At 37.7% G+C, this 14,967-nt stretch overlaps 1 long non-coding RNA gene across 8 annotated transcripts; it reads right to left on the bottom strand.

The window, feature by feature from the left end:
• Window positions 1–10,617: 10,617 nt before the first annotated feature.
• On the bottom strand, window positions 10,618–13,994 carry LOC145132771 (uncharacterized). 8 transcript variants are annotated; one of them, XR_013718241.1, is made up of 11 exons: window positions 13,526–13,994; window positions 13,352–13,418; window positions 12,851–13,236; window positions 12,592–12,703; window positions 12,346–12,507; window positions 12,170–12,215; window positions 11,805–12,074; window positions 11,377–11,441; window positions 11,155–11,226; window positions 10,922–11,005; window positions 10,618–10,842 (listed from the first exon to the last, which is right to left on the bottom strand). It is a non-coding gene; the product is annotated as an uncharacterized LOC145132771 (long non-coding RNA). The 8 variants fall into 8 exon arrangements; XR_013718236.1 differs by having other exon boundaries at window positions 12,847–13,236; window positions 13,526–13,993; XR_013718243.1 differs by having other exon boundaries at window positions 12,921–13,236; window positions 13,526–13,993.
• Window positions 13,995–14,967: the final 973 nt, after the last annotated feature.

Below are 14,967 nucleotides of genomic sequence, written 5' to 3'. Positions count from 1 at the left end.
CCCAGATGTTTTCCCCGAGGAGTTGCTGGGTGTGCCTCCCGAGAGGCAGGTAGAGTTCCGTATTGATTTGGTTCCGGGGGCAGCGCCTATCGCCAAGGCGCCCTATCGCCTTGCGCCACCAGAGATGCAGGAGTTATCCTCGCAGCTTCAGGAGCTGCTGGGGAAGGGGTTTATACGGCCGAGTAGCTCGCCGTGGGGAGCGCCGATCCTTTTTGTCAAGAAAAAGGATGGTTCACACCGGATGTGCATTGATTACCGGGAGCTGAACAAACTGACGGTCAAGAACCGTTACCCCTTACCGAGGATCGACGATTTATTCGATCAGTTGCATGGAGTGTCTGGATATCATCAGATGAGAGTACGAGATGAGGATATCCAGAAGACAGCGTTCAGGACTCGTTACGGGCATTACGAGTTCGTGGTGATGCCTTTCGGGCTCACCAATGCACCGGCGACGTTCATGGATCTCATGAACAGAGTATGCAGACCGATGTTGGACCGTTCGGTGATCGTGTTCATCGATGATATACTGGTGTATTCGAGATCCAGAGAGCAGCATGAGGAGCATTTGAGAGAGTTACTTGGAGTTTTGAGATCGGAGAGGCTTTATGCCAAATTCTCCAAGTGTGATTTCTGGTTACGAAAGGTCCAGTTCCTAGGGTACCTCGTTAACCAGAATGGGATATTGGTCGACCCGGCCAAGATTGAGGCGGTTATGAGTTGGGAGGTGCCGAGATCCCCCACCGAGATCAGGAGTTTCTTAGGGTTGGCTGGCTATTATCGGAGATTTATCAGGGATTTCTCCAAGATCGCCGTGCCACTCACCAGGTTGACCCGGAAGGGTGTTGCTTTTTCATGGGGACCAGAGCAGCAGGCCTCCTTCGAGACACTTCGCCAGAGACTGTGCGAAGCCCCAGTGTTAGCCCTTCCGGAGGGGATGGAGGACTTTGTGGTGTATTGTGACGCATCGATATCGGGGCTGGGAGCGGTGCTGATGCAGAGAGGGCATGTGATAGCATACGCATCGAGGCAGCTGAAGCCTCACGAGACGAGGTATCCCACCCACGATCTGGAGTTGGGGGCTGTAGTGTTCGCCCTCAAGATCTGGCGTCACTATCTGTATGGGGTTCGGTGTACCATATACACGGACCACAAGAGCTTGAAGTACTTGATGGATCAACCCAACCTGAATATGCGCCAGAGGAGATGGTTGGACGTGGTAAAGGATTACGATTGTGAGATCCTGTACCACCCGGGCAAGGCTAACGTTGTAGCTGATGCCCTGAGTCGTAGGGCGGAGAGCGCCCCGATACGGGACGTTTGTATGAGATTGACAGTGATGACTCCGGTGTTGGACACCATCCGAGGGGCCCAGGCTGAGGCCGTGAGACCGGAGAACCGCAAGAGAGAGCGGGTTATCGGATATGTATCGGAGTTTGTTACCGATAGCAGAGGGCTTATGACCTTCCAGGGTCGGATCTGGGTGCCATTTTTGGGCGGGGCACGTACCATATTGATGGAGGAGGCACACCGATCGAGGTTTTCGATCCATCCCGGGGCCACTAAGATGTATTTGGACCTGAGAAGAGATTATTGGTGGCCCTGTATGAAGAGGGATGTAGCATGGGTTGTTGAGAGGTGCTTGACCTGTCGTAGGGTTAAGGCCGAGCACCAGAGGCCGCATGGTAAGTTGCAGTCGTTGGAGGTTCCCGAGTGGAAGTGGGAACAGATTACCATGGATTTTATCACCAAATTGCCAAGGACTGCGAGGGGCGTCGATGCAATTTGGGTGATTGTGGACAGGTTGACGAAGAGCGCTCACTTCCTTGTTATCAGTGAGAGCTCCTCCGCTGAGAGGTTGGCAGAGTTGTACGTGAGGGAGGTGGTATCACGGCATGGAGTGCCGATCTCGATCGTCTCAGATCGAGATGTGCGTTTCACTTCCAGATTCTGGAAGAAGTTTCATGAGGAGTTGGGTACGAGGCTACATTTTAGTACCGCATACCACCCCCAGACAGATGGGCAGAGTGAGCAGACGATTCAGACGCTCGAGGACACGCTTCGGGCATGTGTGTTGGATTTCGGAGGGAGTTGGGACACATACTTGCCCTTGGCTGAGTTTTCCTATAACAACAGCCATCATTCGAGCATCGGTATGCCACCCTTTGAGCTGTTGTATGGGAGGAGGTGTCGGACTCCTATTTGCTGGGGTGAGGTCGGGCAGCGTGTGATGGGTAATACATAGATAGTACTTCAGACAACTGAGCAGATTCAGCAGGTCAGACAGAGGTTGTTGACAGCTCAGAGCCGCCAGAAGAGTTATGCGGACAGACGTCGCTCGGGGTTTGAGTTCCAGGTTGGTGATTTAGTACTCCTGAAGGTATCTCCTTGGAAGGGGGTGATCCGATTCAGGAAGAGGGGTAAGTTGGGACCTCGGTATATTGGTCCTTTCAGGGTGACTGCCAGGGTGGGCAGGGTAGCGTATCGTTTGGAGCTACCTACGGAGTTGAGCCAGATTCACGATACCTTCCACGTGTCTCAGTTGAGGAAGTGTATCGCTGATGAGTCGGCAGTAGTTCCGTTAGAGGACATTCAGGTGGATGCGAGCCTGAATTATGTTGAGAGACCGGTTGCGATTGTGGATCGAAGGATCAAGACTTTGAGAAACAAGGAGGTGCCATTGGTTCAAGTCCAGTGGCAACATCGGAAGGGTTCTGAAATGACCTGGGAGCCGGAGTTAGAGATGCGCGAGCAGTATCCAGAGTTATTTGTGGAGTGAGACTTCGATGGCGAAGTCTGATTCTAGTGGGGGAGAATTGTAACATCCGGATTCCCAGGTATCTTAAATTATGTATTTTATTGAGTTTTGGAGAGAGACTCGGCGAGTAGGCGCTCAGACTCGCCGAGTAGAGTCGCGAATCTCCATCCGGGTTAATGACTGGACTCGGCGAGTCCACGCTGTTTAATGAAACCCTAATTTCTCGGGTTTGGGGACTATTTAAAGGCCCTTATGGTCGCCATTTGAGGTCACCAGTCATAGAGAGAAACCCTTGAGTGCTTGAGCGTTTTGGGAGAGGAAGGAAGCCATTTTTTTGACCTTGGGAGTGTTGTTTAGCAAGAAGAAGGAGGTACTAGCCAAGAGGAAGCATAGGAGATTGCTATTCTGTGGATTTGGAGCTAAGATCTTCACATTTGAGGTAGTAATTCGACTCCCCTTCTGTTCTTATGATGATCATATGGATTTAGGGTTTCTTAGACCCTTTGTTACTTAGATTTTAAGCCCAAATAGTCCCTTATGATGAGGAGGCTTTGGATCTGGGTCCATAGAGGTCCAGAGAGCCTTATTCATTAAGCTTTTTGAATAACAATGGAGGCTATGACCTTGAGTTATGGTATTTGGGGCTAAATCATCATATATGATCAAATAGATATTGTATGTGCATCAAGATGGAAACTTTACGTGGTTATTGGGTTTGGGAATGATAGATCTATTGGTTAGAGGACTGGATCTGACCTCGGGAAGTTGTTTGAGGATGTGCATGAAATGAACTCGCCGAGTCCATGAACGGACTCGACGAGTAGAGTCGGGTAGCCCCGCGACTCACGATCTGTGACGACTCGTGGAGCATAGGGTTGACTCAGTGAGTCGGAGGGAATTAGAGGACTGGAGTTCAAGGCGGAACTCGCCGAGTCCATGAACAGACTCGGCGAGTTGAGTCGGGGTGGCCCCGCGATTCATGCCAGGTGTCACCCGTCGAGTAAGGGGAAAGACTCGACGTGTCATGCGAGATCAGAAAGATAGTGGGCACGTGTAGACTCGCCGAGTCGCCCAAGTGCACTCGGCGAGTCGGGTCAAAGTTTGACCGTTGACCTTTATTGACTTTTAGGGTTTGGTCAACTTTAGGGCCTTTGAGCCATGAGAGGGGTAAAATGGTCTTTTACCCTTCTGAGAATACTAAAAGGAGGAATAGTCTAGCCTTGAGAGATGTATTGATTCAGAGTGTTTATTTCATATGATTAGGCGGAGGCTAGACCCGACTTTACAGAGTTCGAGCTTTACCGAGTTAACCGAGGTGAGTCTTCTCACTATACTTTACCTAGAGTGGTAATTAGAGCTATGAGACAGAGTATTGTGTATGCTTTTGCATGATGTGATTTCTATGTGTTATATGCTATGTATGTTACCGAGTTTTCAGAGTTAGGACCGGAAGGTCCACAGAGTTAGGGTCAGAGGACCCATAGAGTTAGGGCCAGAGGGCCCACAGAGTTATGGGACTGGGGGGTCCCACAGAGACACTTTGACCAGAGTGTCAAACAGAGTTATAGCATCGAGTGGCTAATATGTGTTATGTGTGGTATTTTGGGGAACTCACTAGGCATTTATGCTTACAGTGTTGTGTTATGTGTCTCAGGTACCAGCGAGGATCGCGGGAAGGCGCCGGCTTGATCAGTACACACGCGGGGAGATTTTATTATGATCTTGGGAGATGATGTTATGTGATACAATGGTGTTTTTATAACGATTATGAATGAAAACGTGTTTTATAAAATGTGAAAAATTGTTTTGAAAATTGGGTGTTACATGTAGTTTAATGGCGTCAACTGTGGAAATGGAAACGAGATCGAGTGTGCCTCCTTCGCGGGCAGATTCGCTCCGTCTCCTGTCATGAACAAGCAACAGCAAACCACACACCTTTATCTTCAACAGGTGAAAAATAATGATTCCAATTAAGAAATTGGAAACGGCGACCAACAGAACCAGAATCGCTGCTTTCTTTAATTGGACCACAAGAAAACAATTGTTTTCTTCAAAACTTGTTCTTGATCCAGGAGCCAATTAATAAATAATTGGGGTATTAAATACTTGGAGGAAAAGCAGAAATTTTGCATACGAAGAAAAAAACTTTAAAGCAATTTTTGCATGCGAAGAAACCTATTGCCGCCTTGAGAAATTGAATGATCGGAAGCCACAGGTTACCGCTCTGATACCAATTAAAAGAAGTCTATTAATCAAACTAACACTTTGATTATATTAGAGAAATTTAGTATCACAAAACTCTAATAGTTGACCTCTACTCTATACATGATCAGACGCATACATATATAGAATAGAAAACTTATTGGACTACAATTCCTATTCTATCATCTATTCACAGAAAAGGAAACTTTCCATATATCACGTATCTTGGACAACACTCCAAAACACCGATGGGTTGACCCGTAGCTAAAAGCCCATGGCCTAACAACCAATTTGCCAACAAAAAGGATATTAATTGTTGTTTTGTATTAGTGTATAATATAATACTTTATATGTCTTAGTTAAAATTATTATATAGTTAAAAAGTAAAAATTACCAATCTACATAATATCTAATAACTTATATATAGATAATTTGCTAATGATCAAAACATTGAGTATATTAGCATTAATTACCAAACAGTATTTAAACAATTAGTCCAATATAATAACGTATCCTAACTCCTAAGCTTACATATTAGTGATAAAATCAAGTAATTGACATTACAATTAGATTCCATAAGTAAAGGAAAACAAAAGGCAACAATTCGACGATCAGTAAGCAAATACTATCTCTAATCAGAAATCATGAATTCAGTCGGAAAATCTTTAAGAAGCATCTTCAACATAAAGATCAAGATCCGAAAATCAAGCAAGATGAAGATAAGATCAGAAACCAGAAAATCCGTTCCAGTCTTTCTTACTTCCCATAAAACCCATAAATCGATTGTCAACAATCAAACAATATCAAGATCAGAAAACTGTCAACAAGATCCATTCTAGTCTTTTACTTCCAATAAAACTCAGATTGAAAATCAAGATTCATACATTTAGAAACTAACATACTTAAAATGATCTGAACATGATTTTGGAGAAGCATGCATGCAACACTGTTATTATTAATTAATCAAATTATTCATGATGTGGGCATCGGCAGTAACCCCCATGACTCCCATGACAAAATGCAAATGCCGCATGTGGGCACGAGAAGGACACACAATCCAGATTGTCGTAGCACATCCGTACAACCACAACAATTTTCTCCCTTTTCTCCATTTCAACTGCTGAGACTGCATGCAAATATGCAATAAGAAACAATATAAGTTTTGGGAACAGTATAATTAACTAATAAACCTCAAAGTAATTAATCAAGTAGCATGAAAGAAAGGGGATGAGATTGAATAACCACTAGTGATAGTGAGCAATATGAAGAAGAAAAAACTAATCTTCAAAGTGGGGGCATTCGTCATTATCATTTCTTCTGCTAGTCAAGTGAAAGGTGCTTAATTGGTTTCTTTCGTGAATGTGATCAAAGAGTAAGTATGCATTGGAATTAATTTATACACACCAAACTAACTAATGTGTGTGTGTGTATATATATATACATACATATATATATATATATATATATATATATATATATATATAGGAGTATGATCAAATGAGAACACCTAAAAGGTTGAGAACGCGAGAACAAATATGGATCGTTTAAATATTTAAATCTAAGGTTATTATTAAAGGGACGATTTATGAAAAATTCTAAAACTGTTGGCATTAAAGTGTAATATTTAAATGGTCAGAAGAGCATAATAGGAATTGCAACTTTACCTATTTCCTATAATTTCTCACTCTCTCACCTATTTCCTTTCATCTTCCCGTATCTATATTTCCCCCTCTCTAGGGTTTCTAATGCCGCCTCCTTCTTAGAAACCTCTTTCTCACATTTCTCAATCGTCGGCTCAACTCGACCTATACACGCCTCCGAAGACCGGTTCCCTATTCGTTACTTCGTCGGTGATCCCATTGATTTCTACTCACCGGCGCAACCTCGCCCCCACTCCGGCGCAACAAGGCAGCGACAACTCAGGTAACCGGTTCCCTGTTCGCTTCTTCGTCAATGATTTCATTGATTTCTACTCACCGGCGCAACCTCGCCTCCACTCCGGCGCAACAAGGCAGTGACGACTCAGGTAAGTTTCGATTCCTTGCCATTGTTGGGTGGTCATAAGTGATTGCAAAGGAATAGAGAAAGCAACACCCATCTCTTTTGTTTGAACATTATTTGCTTTGTGGATTACGACCATTTGACAACACCGAACCAAACCAACCCTCTTTTTTTTCAACCATTTTTCTCAATATCGCATCTTTACTTGGTTGTGTTATCAACCTTGTGAAAATCTTGGTTGCAAGTGGAGAACCTGATCATGAATTATAAATATTTGATTGTTGGTTGTATTTTGTTATGGAAATTTAAAGTTATTAATACGATCAATTAGATTCACTATTGATTGTATATATTCCATTACTGTTTGCAACATGATTCATTTCTGAATAGAGTTTTTTTATTGATTGTATATCTTCCATTACTGCTTGTAACATGATTCATTTCTGAATAGAGTTTTTTTTTTGTGATTTTTTTAATATAAATTTGTTTTTTTAAATTCAGGAAAATGGTGGGGCAAGTTCATCAAATGTGTTTTGGATAGTGAAGGACTTTTAGGAAACATTCAAGATTATTTAGAAGACTCTCAAGTGAATGTCAAAACTGATAAATCATATTTTATAAATAGGTTGTTTGAGTTTAATCATCAATGAATAGAACTATATTATAACCGCAGGCGTTTATACCTTAATGATTGATGTTTTGAACAGGTTTAATCTAAGAGCTTGATATTTTGAATAAGGATAACTCTAAGTTGGGAAATCGACAGCATGATCAAGGGCGCCTCTCTTTGTTTTTATTTGTATGGTAGCAACAAGAAAATTTGAAGAAAAATAACGACGTATGAAGTCATTTATGATTAGTGGTATATTTATCAACAAATATAACCACCGGAAATGTAGAAATTTAGAAGTCTTTTGTATTTTGTTAAAATAAAGTTGTATTTGTTTATGATTATGATTAGAGGTTTATTCTTTTGTAATGAAGTGAGTTTGTTTAGATTTATATTCATTTATGATTATGATTAGTGGTTTATTCTTTTCGAATGAAATGATAAATTCTTAAACATTCTTTGTTTTCAATTCATGGAAAAAAAAAACGAGTCTAGTCATGGCATCTTCACTTATGAATATGACAATACTTGATAAAACTAAAGCAAGTCGTTTATGTATTCAAGATAAATTAGTTTGATATTTTTTCATTTATGAACATGAATTAGGTAAAACAAGATAAAATATTTTGATTTTTAAATTTAGACAGAAAATTGATAAAATGTTTTTTATCTTTAATTAATAATATAAAAAAATGAATAATTCTCGTTTTTAGTAACAGTATTTTGAATCCCTAAAATTTAGTAACATACCATTTTAATTTATTTTTTATAATTTAATTAAAATACACATTTACCCATATACCATTGTATATTGATTGGTCCAGAACTGTTTTCGCGTTCTCAACCTTTTAGGTGTTCTCATTTGATCATCTTCCTATATATATATATATATATATATATATATATATATATATATATATATATATATAATGCATGGTATCTATTAATTGCTCCTTCTAAATATAAGTAGACTCGTTTTCAACTGATGTAAGTTTTTGGTTTAATGATATTGCATCGTTTGTATGTGAATGTGTAAATTGTAATAGATGCATGCATGATACCATTAATAAATTCATCCACATGCGTGCATGCTCCATCCCAGGTTAATTGCATATGATGAGAATTGAAAGAACACATTGCCCATCTTTTCCTCTGTATACATACATATTTATAGACAAATATATCATCAAAAATCGTATGTCATAACAATTAAAAAAAACATAATATGAAATACTAAAAAACATAGCTATCCATTATATGCAATTTTTTTTTATCTAATATTGTTTGTTTTTTCACATTTCCTTTGTTCATTCGTTCCAATTTTCAATTGATGTTTATTCCTTCAGCGTTGTCATATGGGAATTTATCATCAAAGACAAACATTTTGTCGGAGGAAATAAGGTTTATGTTGGAAATCTGTATGTCCCTTGGATCGTGTGAACACTTTTCGAACTGATATTTTTACCTTATGACTGGGTTACAAGAAATTCAATCTGGGATAACCCAAAAGGACACTTACGAATCTAGGCACAGAAAACTGCTAGAAGGATTCTATGTTCCTTTGAAGAAAAAAGTGAGCAAATGATCGTTTTTGTGTGTATCCCTTCTCAAAGAAAAAAACTGTTTATTTATAATAAACGAGATTAGGGTTTCTCTTAGGGTTGGCCGTCATGGGTTGCTTTGGAAGCAAGTAAGGAAACCCGGAATTTAATGAGGATTTAAAGTTTCCAAAACTAACGAATTTCGTTAGCTTTAGCATAATCACCCTCAAGAATTTGAATTTCCCACTATGTTCCCATATGTAAAATTCGGAGAGTTTTTGGGGCGTTGCCCCAAATTCCGTGGGGGCTCTGCCCCTTGGACCCCGCTAGGGGGGCTGCCTCTTTAGAAACCCCGGACCAAGGGGCGTTGCCCCGATCCCCAACTTGTCGTCGAACCGGCTTCTAATTCGATCTTATACATGCGTACACTCCGCACAAACCTGTATATTTATTAGAGTACAAATTATGAAGCCTCTTAACTCACATGTTAGTTCCAATTACATAAAAGAACATGGTGACACTAAAATCATCAACACCTTTTATATATATATATATATATATATATATATATATATATATATATATATATATATATATATATATATATATATATATATATATATATATATATATGGGAAAAGAGAATATACATTACAGCCCCACCTAAGCTTAGGTACTAAACCTCTTGAAAATACATTGTTTTACTATATAAAGATTACGGTTAATGGATTCACGATTAATACTTCAAGATGTAAATTCAAGATCGACACAATAGGATTTAGGGTTTAGGGTTTAGGTTTAGGATTTAGGGTTTAGGGTTTAGGTTTAGGTTTAGGTTTAGGGTTTAGGGTTAGGGTATAGGGTTTAAGGTTTAGGGTTTAGGGTTTAGGTTTACGGTTTAGTAATGTTCACTTGGGTGAAGTAATAAACGATAATGGAGGAAAGAAAACAGAGATGGTAAAACGATAATGAAAGAAATAAATGTTATGGAGGATGATATATTTACCAAGTGAAACCAAACCGAGTATATTTAACAAGTTAAAACGACATATTTTAGAGGTTTAGTACCTAAGCTTAGGTGGGGCTGTAATGTATATTCCCTATCCCTATATATATATATATATATATATATATATATATATATATATATATATATATATATATATATAACTTCCATTATATGTATATTATATGTATGTTTGATTTTTTTATCACCGATAAAATGTGCAACAATTATTCTTTTTATAACTGTTAAATTTAACAAAAATAATTCTTTACTAATAAAATTCACATTATGATATTGAGCTATGAAATTGATTTATATACGTATTGGTTATTAATGACATTAGTTTTTAAAAATGCATGATGTAAATTAAGAAAATCAGTGATTAACTAGATGGGAATCATGCGCGCCCGTTGGCACCGATTCATATTTTTTTTGTTCTTTCAGGTATGTACTGCAACATACCATTATATTGATGAAGATATATTTAACATACAGGAGATTTTTGGATAGGTCTTATATAGAAATTTAGGAATGGAAGTAGTTGAACGCAACATATCAAAAGATTATAAAACAAACAAACATATTACACGTACGAATGTTTGTCTTCAGGGAGGTTTTTGATATCTTTTTTGAGATTGTTGATAAGTTCGTTATATTTGTTTTCCATTTCCTGCATGGCCTTCAGCATTTTTGAAGTCTCATAGTTGTTGTCGAACACCAGGTTCTGCATAAAGAAATGAAAGCATATTGCAATAAATGTAATAAACAAATAAACAAAAGTCCGTTGCTATTTTTTGACTTACAGTAGAGCTCCATTGCATCGAATTTATGTCCATATCATGAGCTTTTTCCTTCTTGAGGAGCAAGTTATACAAAGCACCATCCACCTCAACAACCAAAAATCAATCCCATTATGTAACCCATACACAGTACACAGTTTTAATATATGGTTATTTTTATTCAACAAAATACATAACAGGAAATCAGTTTTTTTTTTTTTTTTTAAAAAAAAGGAAAAGAAATCATCTTATCTTACCAAGATGCATTGCCATCACCAGATTGCGAACTTATAATATCCACATCCCACACCTTAATGGTAAGATCATCACTGCAAATGTCACCAAAACTAATTTTAAATTATTTTAAATAATTATATTAGTAATCAAATATTACTATACGTACATGTAAAATCATTGTAATTATTAATTCATTAAATTTTAGCATTCCCGAAAATGTTAACAGAAAGAGTGTTGGATACCTGTTTGATTCGCCTAAAGGCTGCACACAACGCCAATCATCACTATGACCATCATCTGCCCAAACCTGAAAATAAAAACATAATAGAATATGGTGTACAATTTGATACATTATAACAACTCCATTCGTTGGCAAATCATTTAAAAAGTAATCACAAATGTAAAAGATTCAATGAAAATACATCTTTAAAAATAGTTTTCTTTTTTGCTTACATACCCATGTCTTATTTTCCAGGACTCGACTAATTCACTCTTCAAGTGACAAGATAAAATTCAAAGTACATTGGTAGTTGGTGTTTCTTTTTTGAAAAAAAAAACAAATTTAAGAAAACCGGGGAAAACTGTTAATTGAAAATACAGTGCTATTTACTGCACTTATAATCAAGAAATGGAAAATGAACCAAATTGGAAAAAATAATAAAAGACTTACTTTACCACAGCAGATCCGATGCTTTCACACAAATGTGCATATGCTAATTCAAATGGAAGTTGAAGGCATATGATACTCAAAATAATAATTGCATCATTTCTAAATCTCATCATACGCCCAAACCATTCTTCTCTTTGAAAAATTTCATTTTCTTTTCCTTTATTTTCACCCTATTTTCTAGCTGAAGCTGCTGATGGATAAAAGGAACTCCACTCTGTGTCCATGTGTTTGTAAGCAGACTCTGATCCAACTGAATGACTAATTTGCCACCTATAAAATTAGGAAACAAAAAGATTTAAGAATTATGTAAAATATATTATTTTATTATCTAAAACTAAAACATATTGATGTTAAATATAAATTACCTGGCTAAAAGGGTAGAGTTTTTTCGGCTTCAACTTTTAAATCTTTCTGTCATAGATCACATTCAACAAAAAAAAGATGAATGAAACAATAACATCCCCTGAGATTATTTCCTCTGAATATTACTAAAAAAAAGAGCAATATTCATAAACAATTTCCAAGAATTTAATTCATTTACCTCTGGATAGTACTGGAGACCATAAAAGCTGTTGGTGGGAATCTTTGATCCCAAAATTGAAAGCAAGTGATAAATATAATCTTTCCATGCTTCTGTTGATGACCTTCTAATCTTCACAGCCACCATTTTTCCATCAGGAAACATCCTTTTATTTGTTAAAACCTAGAAAAAAGTTGATAATAAGATGACTGATGTTACCAAAGGAAGAACAACTTTAATGATGAGGTTGAGATTTGAAAGATGAACCTTCTAATTCCTCAAATGAATGTGCCCAAATACTCTTCAAGTTGTTGCCGTAAAGCAGCTTCCATAGCATCAATGCCTGAGCAGGTCTATCTCCTTGAGAAGTCACACAATTCTGTTTAAATTTTCATGTATTTAGAAACGATTACTTTCAAGAAGCACATACAAAAAGTCCCTAACTCGTGGGATATGAACTCAAAAGCCCTACGGTACCAGTTTTTTGAAGAAAAAAAAATTAAGGAAAAGATAGATGTATACCTACTTCGAAAGCCGAAGTCAAAAATATCAGTACTGATGAAGAAGAAAGGAGAAGACGGTAGGTGAAGGTTTACCCAATAGCAGAACCTGAATAATACATTTTCTACTGAATTTTGTTCAGTTTTCGCTACCCTCCATCTCCAATCAGAAGCGCTGAGAGGGGTTTAAGCCCTGAAATTGAGAGCAACAGTGATGCTTAGGGCTAGAAGTCGTTGCTTGCGTACAGGGGCGCATAGGGCTTAAAGAACAGTAACGTTGAAAACGTTATGAACTCATGGTCCATGGTTGCATCGGTGGTGATAATGGCGTGGAGGGTTTCTAGATGGCTGACTTCAAAGTCACTTCCATTCTGTTCCCAAACAGCAGTGGCAGCATCAAAACTTGCAGTTGCTAAATATTTACCGGATGGTGACCAAGCACACGATTTACCAGATGGCGACAACACATTCAAAGTCACTTCAACGAATCGAATATCAATTGTAAAACAGAGTGATATTTGACTAACCTCTTTCAATGACAACTGCAAATCTGCAACCTGGAAAATGAGATGTCATATACAGTCCGTCATTTACCTATTTCAACAAAAATCCAATAAAAACCTTAAAAAAAATCATAAATAACATGTTAGCTAAAATATTTGGTGATGAAAACATAAAAAAGGAAGACATGAAAACCCCACCATGAAAGAAACGTATTGATGTTTCTCAAATCTTGTAAAGAAGATGGTGGCAGGAATAGAAAAACCTAATTTGAGGTCTAGGATTCTCAGTTTCTAGTATGTCGATTCACAATCAGCATCACAGAGCGTAATCACGGCAACCGAAATCAAAGGACATATCCGGTTCTACACCAACCCTCGCTGAATAGAACCCAAAAAGAAGCATCTCTGTCGGTGGCGGCAGAATCAATGGCACCAGTGATGATATGAGTGATGGTCGGTGATATTGGTGCTGAAAAATCGAAATCAGAGGAAAAATCGGAGAAGAGGGGCGACTCATGGTTCGCAGACGGCTGGTGATGCAAGAAAGGGGAACGTCGGAGGCTTTGAGGAAGAGAAGATAACGATGGGTTTTCGTGGAGATAAAGAGAGAAAAAGGATCGTTATCACAAAATTTTCAAAGCGGTCTGTAAAAAAAATATATTAAAAATAAAAGTAGCGGCGAAGTGAAAAGAAGCAAATAGTCGGTTGGCCAAATCATTAAATAGCAACTGGTGTGCCAAAAGTAGGGGTGTGGCAAAAGTAGCAAATGAAAGGAAAAAGTGTGGAGGAAATGAGAAACGCGAAACTTTCCTGTTCGCCATGTTTTTAAAGATTAATAGTATATATAATGAGTTTCTGGTATAAATGTCATGTCACTAGATATATTGGAAGTCATGGGTTTAATTCCTGACAAAGAAGAAAAATAATTATTTGCTGTTAAAAAAAAGCAGATATATTGGAGCCTAAGAGGGTTCCTATGAAAATCTACAATAGTATAGGTGAGCATATTAACCAAAAACCCGAATCAAAATCAAATTAACCGATATAACCGAATTGTTAATAAAACATGTGGTTTGGTTATTATTTTATTCTAAACCGAATCGAACCAATAATATCAATAAATGTTTTTTTAAATATAATATAATATTTATATAATATGTAATTATATTAGGAATTGAAAATTTAAAAAGTAATTATTTTGAATTAGATAGGATAAATGTAATTATTTTGGAATTAGATAAAATAAGTAATCTTCTATTAATACAATTATATATACACAATCATTCACTTTTTATACACATCTATATATGTTTGTATTCATTTCAAATACAAAAACTGATTTTACCTGTATTTCATTCTTTGGTATCCGAAGAAAATACAAATACAGACATGGAAGACAGGAGGAGGTCGAAATGGGACTCAAGGATGCAACAACATCGTCTTACTGAATGTTTGGTTGGTGATGAAACTGGAACTATTGTCTTCACTACTAGAAACGATCAAGGTAAAAATCTATTTTTTTTTATCCTGAGGATTATATTACTTAACATGTTGGTATGAGTTTGATTCTTATCCACAATTTAATGAAGAAATATGTTATTTTAAATTTATTTTGGCAGTGGATGCGATGAAGGAGGCAG

The sequence above is a fragment of the Lactuca virosa genome, chromosome 8 (assembly GCF_052849685.1).
Source record: "Lactuca virosa cultivar CGN04683 chromosome 8, Lactuca_virosa_CGN04683_v6, whole genome shotgun sequence".
Lineage (NCBI taxonomy): Eukaryota > Viridiplantae > Streptophyta > Magnoliopsida > Asterales > Asteraceae > Lactuca > Lactuca virosa.
The sequence above is the reverse complement of the archived record's forward strand: the minus strand, read 5'-3'. Positions and strand labels throughout refer to the sequence as shown.